Source organism: Eschrichtius robustus, chromosome 3, assembly GCF_028021215.1.
Source record: "Eschrichtius robustus isolate mEscRob2 chromosome 3, mEscRob2.pri, whole genome shotgun sequence".
NCBI classification, from domain to species: domain Eukaryota; kingdom Metazoa; phylum Chordata; class Mammalia; order Artiodactyla; family Eschrichtiidae; genus Eschrichtius; species Eschrichtius robustus.
Genome location: NC_090826.1, coordinates 146,172,437 through 146,186,699, shown reverse-complemented (window position 1 = coordinate 146,186,699; position 14,263 = coordinate 146,172,437). Strand labels below are relative to the sequence as shown.

General features: G+C 37.1%; 1 protein-coding gene across 1 annotated transcript in view; it reads left to right on the top strand.

The window, feature by feature from the left end:
• The window catches only part of KCNK2 (potassium two pore domain channel subfamily K member 2), a 139,643-nt gene that overhangs the window by 63,472 nt on the left and 61,908 nt on the right, over positions 1-14,263 (top strand). The window lies entirely within an intron of this gene.

Here is a 14,263-nt window from a genome sequence, read left to right as displayed (position 1 = left end):
CCTACAGTTTTAGTCACTATGCTATACCACCCTCAGTATCCTTGAAGGTAGATTTGAGTAAGTCTGTTTGCAATTGAGGAAAATTATTGCATATCAAAGATGGTGTAGCTTTCTTGGCAATTTAGATTATGAATGTCCTCCAAGATCCAACTTTCTAAAATGAAAAAAGAAAAAAATTTTGCATTTATTATGTCTAATATATTCCTTTTAGAGGGATTGTATAGTTTTATCATTTGACTGTTTACAGTGTTAAAGAAAAAAATTAATGACACTCATTAAAGAATAGTAAGGCAGACTTTATTCAGGGCCACTGTGATAGGTGTAGGAACCACTGCAATAGAGTTTCGTAGTGGGGGAGAGAGATTGGACTTAACTCTGAATACAACAAGGCAAAGTACGGATTTATAGCCAAGGAGCAGGGTGGGGAATCAGTGGATAGAAAATTACTGAAAGGAAACGCAGGGAGTAAGGGGTGATTTTAGCCAAACCGACCTAACGGGATTCTTGCTAAAGGCCTGTCAGAGGTAATCAGATATCACCTGGACGACGATGATCAGAGGATAAGGAAACTGATCAGATATCGAGGGTGATCAAATACTGAGGATGGGGGATTCTGGCTATACTGACGCAACAGGATTCTTACTAGAACTGGACTTTACAAAAAAGGACACGGGAACCCAAGGCTCAGTCAAAGCAAGAGCTCAGAAGAGCCGGACCAAAGTTTGGTCAAAGACAGAATGTTTTCCAGTAGGTAGTATGGTTTTCTGTATTGCTTTTCTTTATTGCTATTTTATCGTTTGATGTCATGTATGATCAGGAAGATAACATCAAATTATATTGAAGTTCTTACAGGAAGATTCTTTTAACAATAACCTTTAAGGTGTGATTTCCAGAAAATGCATTATCACAGTTCAGATCCCTGATTATAATCTCTCTATATATGTGGGAAAATGTAAGTTATCCAGATTTCTTGCTACGAAGTAGTTCCCCACTTCCTTGATGCTGTTGGATCATTTTTCTCCCCTCTTGGGATAAGAGGAGAACCAGATAATAAGAGGCAGTTAAATGGCACATGAATTTGCTGCCATTTATAGAAATATCATTTCATTACACCTTGAACAGATTTCTGTTTATTGGCTTGAGCTTCAGATGAAATAGTTGGCCAACATTTAGTGGTCATGTTTTATCAAAATGCACATCTTAAACACTTAGAATCCAGTCCAGAACAGTTAGATGCTCTCACTGTGAGAGGCATGTGGGGACTGAGAAGGACTTTGAAATGAGCTGTTTCACCTTGTCCTGTGCACTCTAGGATGTTCTCACCAGTGGGATGGTGGGTGAGGCTCTAGTGCTACTTAAATGCGCTCTCTTACTCCTGCTTCCCTCACTGGGCCTCTCTCCTTCCTCACACATGTTTGCATAGGTGAAAAAAGGATAGGACGCAGTTCCAATGTATTAAATAAGAAGCTGGAAACAATATGCAGGTAGATTATTATTGTTGTTCTTTGGCACAATTCTTTTGTGAGAGAATTTTCCTTCAACATGTAGCTGCAGTTGTAGATTTTGTAACTATATCTTGTGAACAAAAAAAATCAAAAAGCAACTTAAGAAATATGTAACTTCCTATAGATTTGCCATTATTCAACCGTGATGTAGGATTTTATGATGTAAGTCGCAGCTAAAGATAGCAAGGGAGCCATCTTGTGAAATAGTGTTTGAACTGCAGGCCAGTGGCTTCTGGGCCAAGAGGAAGGCTGGTGATGTTAATGGTGAAACAAAAGGTTAGAACAACCCTTTGATTTAATTCCTTTAACTGACATGTTTGTTTTGATGCACCTATACATTCTTTCCCAGCCTGACTAGGTACAACAGCAAGTACCTGCAGAATAGTATGTCCAGTGTATAGTTCATACTCAGGTTATTCAACAACTGAGCCCATAAGTTTGAGGAACGGTATTTGTAGCCTTGATCCCAAGTACGTGCTCTAAGTGATTGAGTTAACAGTTTAAATCTCAGCCTTAATGTTTAGTAAGTGTTTAACCTTGAACACATTGCTTCAATAAACAGTTTCGACATTCAGAGTGAAGGTAATTAGTTGTACTTCATCTCATAGGGTTGTGAAAGTTGAATTAAGCATACATATGAAGGGACTAGCATTGTATCTGTCATGTAGTGAGAGAGAGACAGAGAGAGAGAATGTTCAATAAATAATAGTGTTGGCCATTATTTTTATTATTGGTAATGACAATTATCTTATTATTTTCTTTTTGGTAATGAAAATATAGTAATAAAGTAATACCATAGCTGGGATAAAACAGGAACTCTAATCAAGGTCATCCTACATACAGTTTGCTTCCTAATTTTGTATTTTCTCCTGAAGAGACTCTCCCCCCATATTGTATAGCTTTAGACCCATAAAACCCTACTTCTGTCACGGTGTAAATCAGAATCACTTCTGTAGATATTTTAAAATACATATGCACATTCCCCTCCTCTCCCAGTGAAAGACAATAATTTTGGTGTTCCAGGGTGGATTTTTAAAATTTCCTATGTGATTCTGATGTGTACCCTTGGTTTAAAACCAGTGATCTAGAAGAACAATACACTACTTTGTGAAAGTTCTGAAATGGTTGCGTCTTTTTATCAAGACATTGTTTAGTTGTCTCTTAATTAGAATCATACTTTTCTGGAACTATATTTCTTCTTCAGTGTTCGATTAGCTTCTTTGCTTATATGGCAGAGATGTGGGTTTGACTAGCTTTTTAAAAAAGACCAGGTGTGATTATCATTTCACTATGTTTTCTGAACAGCTGCCTCTTTTTCTTAGGTTGCTAACAGAGTACACTCTGAACTTATGTTGTTCTCCTCACCCCACCTCCAACATTTTATTCTTATGCCCTACAGTATTAATGTTTTTCTGCCTCTAAAGTAATTTAAATTGTTTTATATTAAAATATTTTGATTGTTACTTTTAGGGTTTTTTTTTAATAAAATTTGCACAAATCAATAACCTTCTTTTTTCTTGTCAGTCCTGAATAAAATTAAAAGGAGTAAAAAAATTAGTATAGCAGAACCATTTAGATCTGAGCATGTCTATTAAATAAAATATAGGATATTAATAAAATCCGTAGGCATTTCTTTTTAATTCAACTTATTTTCTTGAACATCTGCTACGAGCAAAGCAGCACACATTGTATGTAGAGGAAAGAAAAATGACTAAAACAGTGTCTTTGCTCCCAAGAAATTTGTCATCCAGAAGAGAGCAAAAAGCATGTAACCAAATGGTAAGAATTCATGTCAGGGTCATACATAATCCCTCCAAAGGAAATAGAAAGTACTATGTGTGTGGAAAGAAGGCAAGATCACAGCTGGTTGAAAGGAAAAGGAATGACTCTGTGTTGAAAGTGGTGTATGGGGTGGGGTGGGGACAGAAAGGACAGAAACGATTGCAAATGACAATTGAAGGGCCACATTTGTACCAGTTAGAAGGAGCAAACAACATAAAAAATGTAAGGAATCAGAAGAGTCTAGCGTATTTTTTTCAGTGAGTAATGATGACTCTGGTGTTACCAGAAGGTATTGATAGAACAATTGCATAACAGGGAGTTTGGGGGAAGTAGGAATGGTGGTTTGCAAGTAAAGGCCTTGGAACACCTAAGGGTTTTACAAACTATGGAGTATAAAGACTGAAACAGTGCTTTAGGGAGAATAGACTGTGATGAGATGGATTTGGGTGAGAAAAGACCACAGTCAGTCTATTTTGATGCCCTGAAGTAGTGGCATTGTAACCACTGAGAAGCAGGGAAGGAGAATGGAAGGGTTGTGATGGAGAGGAGATCTGCTTCATTGCCTACAGAGCCATACGGCTTTGGGATCTGGGCTTGAGGGAGACTTGAGGACTCTGGCCCTTTGGTGACTGATTGAAATCTAACCAGATGGTGGTGAGGCCATACGTGTTGGGTCAGGGTATTGTCCCCATGACACAGAGTTCAGGAGCCTCCTCAGCACACCTGATATGGGGATGTCAGGGCTGGGGAAGGGGCAGGCTTCTATGAAAAAATGCTCCTTAAAGAAAGTCTTCATCAGACAATCCATAAGTTATTCAAGAAAAAGGTCACTAAAAAAGAGTGGCAAGTGGCAAGACAAAGTGAATTAACATGATAGTTAGCTGCTAGTCTTCCACTAAGAACAAAATCCTGAATTACTGGATGGAGGGAGATGAAATCTGCTAATCTGATTATTTCAAAAGGAAAAGTACTATTCAGAAGTCAACACAATAAAGAGAAACCTCAAATCACAACCTGTGCACAGAAGAGATTTTTAAGGATAACAAGAGAGTTAGTAGAGGGATACCTTTATGAGCATCTTTCCATAACCCCACGGTTTCACGAGAGCCACAACGAACCAGCTGTTTGAAAACATTTTAGGTCCAAGGTCTAAAAGCGAATCAGGTACTCTTGAAATCCTCAACACTTGAAAAATGAGAAACTGCCTCAGTAGAATGGAGAGAGGGCTGCAGTGAGGGGCAGAGAGTAGAACGGGAGTTTCAGAAAGAATATATTTATTTAGATGTCCAATGGAAATGCACTAGGGCTACAGTGAGAACTAAAACATGGTCCCTCACAGAACTTCTAATTGCAGAACTGATGATTACAATCTAGTGAGGTAAGTCTTAGGTTAAAGGAAATGTGTACACAGGAGGGGGACCAAGCCCAATCTTGGGGGTATGTAGTGAGGGCTCAAGGAAGGCTTGTTGGAGAAATTAATTTCTAACCTAAGTAATGATGGAATTTTAGGGATCAGCCAGGTGAAGAGTGGTGGGAGGGGGAGGGTGTGCATTTGAGGTAAAGGCCGAAACATAATCAGAGGGGATCAATAAGGAAGTAGTTTGGTTAATTTATTTGTATCTTTCATTTACATGGTACTTACTTTTCACATAGAGTGAATTTTTTTCTTCATAATAGTAACCAATTTGCTCAGCATTATTAATTGCATAATTATTCAATTTCCAACTTATTCATGATGCTTTAAAAAAAAAGAATATTCTAGTCTTTCTTGTTCTTTTATGTTTTGTTACCTCCCATTCTACACTAGCCCAAGCTGTTCTCTAAAGCTCTTCCATATGTCTTGATAAGATTACTTTTAGGTATTTCATATTTCCCTAAATATTGAAAATAAGGTATTTTTCCATTTCATTTAGCACATTTGAGATTGTGCTAAAATAGAATAATGCTGTTGGTTTCTGCATATTTATCATGCATTCAGCTGTTTTGCTGAGCTTTTCTCTATTCGACAATTTTCAATATTCTCCTGTATTTACAAGAAATTTAATTCCATACACAACGAATATTTGTCTTCTTTATAATAATTATTCCTTTTATATGTTCACTGCCATTAAACCTGCTAGAACTTTCAGAATAATAAAAAATAATAGTTGTAAAATGGATATCTTTTTCCCCCTGATTTTAAGGAGATTCTTCTTGTTGACCTTTAATACTAAGTATGATATTAAATGTTTTGAGATAGATATTCTTTGTCATGATAAGACAGTAATTTTCTGTTTCTAGCTTTTAAGAACTATAATAAATGGTACAGATGGTTAATCAGATTGCTTTTTAATTGCTATAGTAAGTCTTGATATCATGTAGAGCAAATCTTCCCACCTCACTTTTTCCCCAAATATTCTTAGCTATTGGTCCTTTACTTTCTTCCATTACTTTTATAAAATTCCATCAACTTGCACTGAAAATCCTTCAAAATATTTATTGCAGTTGCCTTATACTTAACGTACACTTGGTAAAGCTGATATCTGTAGCTCTCTTCATTTCTTCAGGCCTTTTATGTCATTCATTTTGTAACTTTTTAGATAGTTTTATCTAGAAAATACTTATATATTAATTATTATATTTGTTCTTAGATATATTTATTAATATTGTTATTGAGATCTTTTGATTTTGTATTGCATTTGCTGGTTGGTTTTTCTGGGGGTATAGGAATGTTGTGATGTGGATGATAAAAGGCCAGACACTGGACCTAAAATACCTGGGTTTAAATCCCACCTCCCCTACTTTATTAGCTGTGTAATCTTGGGAAAATTATTTAACCTCTCTGTGCTTCAGTTACTCCATTTGAAAAATGAGAATAGGAGTACATATGTTATTTGGTTATTGTGAGAAGTAAACAAATCAGTATGTTTAATTGATTGTAAGAGTGCCTGGCACATAATAAGCACATATGAGTATTTATTATTATTGGGTTGTTGTTTTCTTGACTTTGAATCCAGTATACCTGTTCTTGGCTTTATTACATAGACAAGCATGTTGTACAAAAAATAGTAATAGCTTCAACTTGTACTTTCTCATTTTATACCTTTTTTTCCCTAATTCTATAGCATTGACTTACAATACAATATAGTGGAGAAGTCATAATGATGATGTATTTTTCATGTTCCTGATCTTAAACCCAATGCCTGGAAGTTTCACCTTAAGTATATGTTGGCTATTAGTTTTTTGATTAAAAACCAGGTTAAGGACTTCTCTGGCGGCTCAGTGGTTAAGACTTCATGCTTCCACTGCAGGGGGCGCAGGTTCGATCCCTGGTCGGGGAACTAAGATCCCGTATGCTGCGTGGTGTGGCCAAAAAATAAATGAGTTTAAAAACAAAAACCAGGTTAATAAATTTCCTTCCGTTTCTAGTTTCTAGGTTTGTTTTAGAGTGATCAATTTTATCAAATGCTTTTCTGCATCCTTATACCTATGAGGCCTTCGAGGTTACACTAGACCCCTATAATCAGACCCTGGCAGGTCCTACCACCGTCCCCTGTCATTCAAGCCTCACCTGCCTCCTCAGTCTCCCTCACATGTGCCAGGCTCACTTCTGCCTCAGGTCCTTTGCACCAGCTCATTCCTCTCTTTCCCCAGATATTTCCATGGACCTCTCCCTTCACCTCTTTCAAATCTTTCCTCAACTGTCACCTTCTCCGTGGAGCCCACTTTGACCACACCGTTTAAAATTACAATCCTACATGCCATATTCCTAATAACTCCCATTCTTTTCTATTTGTTACACCATGTAATGATTTCTAACAATTACAATTTATTCTGTTTATTTTCTTTACTGTCCAAAACTAGAGTAGCTCCCTTTGAACAAAGAAGACTTTCTTCTTTTGTTCACTTATTGTATTTATAATGATTAATGCATTGCAGTCAATAAATATTACTTGAATAAGTTGAATGAGTGAATCTGTTGAGATTGTCATATTGTTTTCCCTTTCAATCTGCAAATGTGGTATATTGCTTTAGCTGCTTTTCTGATGTTGAATGAATGTAGGTTTGTCACTTTCTTATAATTTTGTCAGCTTTTGCTTAATAGTTTACAAAGTTATGGTATTTGGCACATACAGAATCATGATTACTATAACATCTCTACTATTAGAGTACATAGTCACTCTCATTATTACTAGAAATATGTGTAGCCTTTAAATCTATTTGATTGATATTAATATTGCTATGCTGATTTTCTTTGGATAAGAATTTGCTAACAAATCTTTTTCTATCCCTTTGTTTTTATCTGAACTGTGATATTTTTATAAACTCTAATAATCCCTGTGTTTGCCTTTAGTCTATTTACATAACTTGTGATTGTTGATATATTTGGGTTTTCTTCTATTCGTGTTATTTTATGTCATCCTCTTTCTTTGTTTCTTCTTTCCCTATTTTTCTACCTTTTGTTGTATTGATAGTGGTTGCTATTATTCTTTAACACATTTTTAGCTAATACTTTTAATTCTATATGTTAGCCAAACAGCAGTTAACTTACTTATTGAACCTCTATTTTCCCATCCATTGTGTTTACTGTTGTCCATTGTTTACTTTTAGTGTTTGCGTGTGTGTGTTTCTGTGTGTGCACATGTTTTGCAGTTAGTAGTTGACTAAATTTTTGACTTTTTTTCCCACTTCTCTGCCCACTTTTGTTTCTCCTATGCTATGTTTTCCTGCTAGGCTCCTTTCTTTTTTCTGAAGTATATAATTTCTCAAGCACACCTAGATAGTTATTTTAGTAGGAGTTCCCTGGATGGTAAGGTTTCTTGGATTTTGTATGTCTGAAAATTGCTAAAATAGGTCCCTCATTATTTTTTGGTAGTTTAGCTAGATAGAATGAGTGCACTTTCAATATGGATCCACAGATCTTCAATTCTTGAAAATTCTCAGTTTAAATACTGTTTCCATCTTAGTCATTCCATTTTCTTCTTCTGGACTTACATGATTGTAATTCTCATGTCTCTGTCTCTAAAGGCCTCCTTCATGTTTTTAATTTTCTGTCTCTAAAGGCCTCCTTCACGTTTTTAATTTTAAGTCCCCTTTCCTTTCTGAGTTGGGTTCTTCATGAATTATTCAACATCACCTTCAAATTCATTAATTCTTTCTTCACCTCTATCAGTCTATTTCATCTATGTTATTTCTTTAAAAATTAGTATGTTTCATTTCCAAGATTTCTTACACATCCCCTTTCTTATCTGTCCATTCATATCTTTATACCTTTTTATTGCATAATTTCACTAAAAATTTTGTTTTTATCTCTGGATAGTCTAATATACCTCTTTCAAAATTTAAGTTCAGACTGTCCCATGAAATTATTCTCATTTAGATAAATTACTGCTTTAGTGGTTGTTTGTGTTTTCGCTTCTTAGCATTTGCATTATTCATAGACTTTTGTTTAGAGGCTTATGTTGAGTGGTTTATATTCTACTCTTTTTCACTCTCCTTTTACTTCTCACTCTTTATTTATCTACGGGTCCTTGCAGAATTTCCTGACACATGACATTAACATTTTATGTCTCAGTATAGACTATTATGAGGCTTTTCTTGGGTCTGTCCTACTACCAGTGCTTTAAATGCTGCATATTGAGAGTACCTGTGGCCTCTGAGTAGATTTAGTATTTGAATAGACCTAGCTTAGCCACTTCCTAGCTGGCTTGCTCTTGTATTACAGAGATCCAAGTAAAATATGGGACCAAACTTATGCTAACCCAGCTTTTTAAGTGCAGTGTTTTAATGGGAGTATTCCTCACACACACATTGCTATTTTTGGTTTTCAGTGTAGCAAATCTTTGTCTATTTGTGTACCTTCATTAATGTTTAAAGAAAAGTTGGTAGATATCATATTTAGTTGATTTTATTAATAACTTGGAATTTTTTGAAGCAGTGCTTTCTTCATCTTTGTGTCTGCAGTATCTTGTACAGTGTTTGGCATGTAATATTTATTGAATACTTTTTCATCAAACAGAATTAAATCATACTTATTGCTGTGGTGATATTTGATTTCTGTGTAGAGCTTGCTACCTTATGATATAAAATTGATCAAAAGTAAAATAATAGTAATGCATTTTTTCTTATCTAGATTTCTTCTCCATGAGATTGGGGTAATAGAACCTACTTCCTAAATTTTTGGTCAGAGTTACTTAGATGTGTATTTTAAGCTGGGTTTAACTTTAGAATGGACTATATGAATGCAATTTCAATTTATTGTTGCTTTTATCCTTGCTGTTGTCAGTAAATGTAATCATAAACTACTGTTTCCACATTGGAAGCTGACTAAGAGATTAAAGATCTGCATGAACTGCCTATTAGTCAAATAGTGCTCTTAAATCTAGAGTATATATGCTGCAGCCAACAAGTCTAAACAGTTTAACTATGTTACTTAATTTCAGGCAGTCTGAGGCAGAGGGTAGAAAGGCTGCTATTATCCAATAGTGTTGCTTATTACAGGTTTAGTCTGACGTTTTTCAGTAGAAGTGAACTTATTTGTGAAAGTTGGCCACTTGACTGTCTTTCAGTAAATATTCCAAGTACTCATAACCAATAATGTATTTGGGGTTTATCAATGTATCATTATGGATATTTGATATTTCCCAGTAACAGGTATATTTGTAAGTAACAATCCAAGGTCTACATATTAAGGCTGGAGACGAAAGGCAGAAGTCTAAATTTGAACATCTCAGATCACAAATGCAGACATGATAGGTTCAGGACAACTTCAGCCCTGAAAGTGAAGTGAAAGTTTGCCTGTTTGATCAAGAAGAGCCCTGGTAGGACCAGTAGCAGAGGCGATTGGGTCTTTTCTGCACTGCCTCTCGATAAAAACACTTTGCCTCTACATAGAATTTGTGTTCTTCTTTTGACATACAGCATCGTTATATTGTTGTGTAGTTGTATTTATCCTTCATTTCTTTATGGTTCTGTCCTAGGAGTTATATTTAGAGAATCATTCTCCTGTCCTTTCATGTATATTTTATGGTCACATTTCTTTATATTTGATTATTTAATCTATCTGGTAGTATTTAGTGTATACCATGAGGCAAGGACATAATTTATTTCTAAGTGGCTTACTATTTACCCCATCATTGTTTACTTAATAATCAATTCTAATTGATTCTCTATAACTCTACATTGATACGAAATGTCATATTTATCAAACAGTACATTCAGTTATATGCTGGGTCTTTTCTATGCTTTCTGTTGTTTTCATTCATTAATTTTCCACATAGTTTTAATTATTAAAACTATAGATAACGTAGTTTTAATTTGGAAGTAAATTTTGCCTCATATTAGTCATGCTTTTAAATATTTATTGACTGTTATTGTTAATTTTATCCCAGATGAATTTTAGGATCATTTCATTAGGTTGTAAAAATTTTTTAAACTATGGAATTTTGATTGCAAAGATAGTAAATTTAGTAACTAGTGGGAGAGAAATTTAGTTTTTTTATGAGTTCTCATACAGAAACATTGTATTTCTCTGTATGCTCTTATTTTTCTCTACCCTCTTTCTAAAGTTTTGTGAATTTTTTAGGTTTATATGTCAGTCAACCAGTCAAGAAATATTTATTGATTGTCAATTAATGCACTAATTAATAAGCCAGTAAGGTTTTGGAATTATAGTTTTAACAACATATAAGTAAACAATAAATCAATCTCTACACTCATGGGACTCATAGTCAAGTGAGGAATATAGGTATTAAATCAATTGTTGCAAATAATTAAATAATTGCAAGTGTGCACAGTGTTTGAAGGGGTATTATTTATTTGCAGTATTAATAAATTCTGGCAGAAAAGTGACCTGTCCACTTGGGGCTGTTCAGATGGGGTGACATATATGGGCCTCCTGCTAGGTAATCCACTTACAATGGACCTGCAATAGCTTTCCACGGAAAGCCCTTCCCTTAAAGTGATGTGAAGACGAGATGATAGCTATTCTGGTGCTGTATTTATATAAATGTCAGGGGTTGGCCTACAGGCTTCCACCCAGATGTCTAGCACAGACTATGTACGGTCTCTCAAATTTGACTCTGTCTTATTCTGTAGTGTATTGGTCAATATTAGGTAGCTGGGGGTGGGGGGGGAGCTCTAAACTGTAGCGCTTGCCAATTTCTGAGGTGTAAGTATTCCTACTACAGTTGATTTCAAACTATCAATGTGAAGTCAGCTGACTTGCAGAATTCCTGAGAATTTAACCACTGATCTCTCAAGACAGCTTCAGGGTATCTTTGAAACCCCCTCCTCCTCCCAGGTCCTATCCTCTGGTGTCTGCCTCACCCCGCCTCCTCCAAGGTCAGGCCCCATCAATCTTCAGTCTTGTCTGTTCCCTTAAGCTCTTTGGAAGCTCGATTGACTGCCGCTCTTATAACTTTTTTGCCACGCATATGCGATGCTATAAACTGACAGCTGCTCTCCTCAGGCGAAGCATTTTCAGTGTGAACACCTTAATTTAGGAGTTAAAAGAAAACAAAATTTAATATTGTTTCTTTTCCGTTTTCTTCTTGCCAAAACAGTCTGTTTCACCCTGAGGCAAGGAAGGTGCTGCTGACTAACCACGGGGGAGGGTCAGGAAGTCCAGACAACCACTAAGATTAATATTTTAAAAGCTTGGCATACGGTATGGCTTAGAGTCAATGGACACTTTTTGTAAGTCCATTAATAATATCAAGTCATTTAACCAGGGTCTGTTCTTGGGTTAGACCCTGTGGTGTATCCGTGGAGAGGAGACCACTCTTATTTTATGCAGGGAAGAGGAGAAAACGTGAGGAACATCCCCTGAACAACCACGTGATCCTCTCACCTGGGCAGATGTTTAGGGTGTCGTTGGCACGCCCTTTATGTCAGAAAATGGCTAGGTGACTTTGTGTGTGTGCACTGGGTGACTGTGTGAGGGCAGCGACCTCTGAGGCACAGATTCAGCTGGAGAGCTCAGCGTAACGGTGTCGAGAGGAACATTTGGAAGGTGAAGCAGGAAGAGACTCAGAGAAGAATCATATCAGGATCCTTCAGCCCTACTCCCTTCATTCTCCCTTCTGCTAACTTTGGAGATGATAAAGAGGAAGTACAGAGATGCCACAAGGAACTGGTCTCTGTTTTTTGATCCATGAAAGGTGATTGGCTTTCTTTACATCTAGAATTCTTTGGATTTGGGGCCATTTCATTTGTGATATAAACAGACTTTCTGAGGAAATCCTCTGTCCCCTTTTCTGAAGATGTTCCAGTGGCTTCTGGGCCGAATCTGAGTCAGTGATGGATGAAAAGTTGAAGCCCTTTTTTCCTATGCCCTTTTAACTTGTGTGGGGCAGATCAAGTTGAGCCCTCTGATACTTAGGCTTTTATTTTTTAAACAAACTGCAGAGCCTATTTATAGCAGTGCCACAGTCAGTATTAAAAAAAAACGTTGTATCTTTTCTTTTTGATCCTTGACCCTTTCTGGGGGTAGGTTACTTCTTATGGATATAACTTTGAAGACATTCGTCCTCTTATGCAAAAAGAGAAAATAGGATGGTATGGGATAACTCAGATGCCTGCCCTACTTCGGGTCACATGGTTATTCATCTGGAGAGGCAATACAATAGTGTTGGATCTTAGCAGGACTCTCTGGAATAATCAGAGAACCCAGGTCAAAACAGTCCACACTGGGGGCTTCCCTGGTGGCACAGTGGTTGAGAATCTGCCTGCCAACGCAGGGGACACGGGTTCGAGCCCTGGCCTGGGAAGCTCCCACATGCCGCGGAGCAACTGGGCCCGTGAGCCACAACTACTGAGCCTGCGCGTCTGGAGCCCGTGCTCCGCGACAAGGGAGGCCGCGAGGGTGAGAGGCCCGCGCACCGCGATGAAGAGTGGCCCCCGCTCGCCCCAACTAGAGAAAGCCCTCGCACAGAAACGAAGACCCAACGCAGCCAAAAATAAATAAATAAATGAATTAAGAAAAACAAAACAAAACAGTCCACACTGCTGATTTAGCAAGGCTCTCTTGTTATTGGTATTCTGCTTATTGATGCTAGAATAGAGGACAGGGTTGAAATTGTTGAGTTCCATCTTGGATGGTGTACAGAAATGGTGCCCCATCCCAAATAGTCCAGTTTAAGCATTCTGTCTAACCTTTGTGATGGGCTTTTTCTTCTTCAAGTTACCTTGATACAAGACTTCTCGGCCTTTTTCACACTTGCCCTGGACGGACCTTTGTACATATTGCCCTGATGTTCAGCGTTCCAAGGCATTAGTAGATAAGAGCAGAATGGAAGGTAAATGAGTTAAATGTGTAGACAGCTTACATCATGTTCCCCAAGCAGTCAGCAGGTCTGAGAAGCAGAAAGGCAGCTGTGAACTGGAGGCTGCCATGAGGAGTTAGGGAACCCTGCTATCAAGTTCTGTGAGGTGCACATCTATGTGAAAGGCCAATCAGATGCCAGCCCCCTTCTTTCCGGCCAACACTACTTGAACCACACTCCTTTGAAGAGAATCTTACGTGCACCACCAGATCAACCACGATTCTCACTGAGGCTGGGAAATACATTTCAGCCACAAAAACTAACCAAACTACTATTACACTGTGCTTACAAGTATGAAAATATGACCAGGAATTCTCAGACCCTTGAAGAAAGTCACCTAAATAAAGGAAGTATAGGATTTCTCTCAAGGAATAGAGTTAATATATGGTACAACATTGTTAAAACCAAGAAATGAATGTAATTATTATTTTCATGGCATAAGAACCAACTAATGAAAACAGGCAAAGTTCTTGAAAACTAGATACATTTGAAAAAAAACCACAACCCTCAATAGATGAATTGACTAGCAATGAATACCAGATTGACTGAGTAGGAAGAAGAGAAAGATGGAAATATTAATGGGGAGAAAAATGTATGCGCTAAAATAACCAAATATTAGCCCATCCCCTCCTCCCCCAGGGCAAATTTTGTGAGGGAACCACATTGGGACTG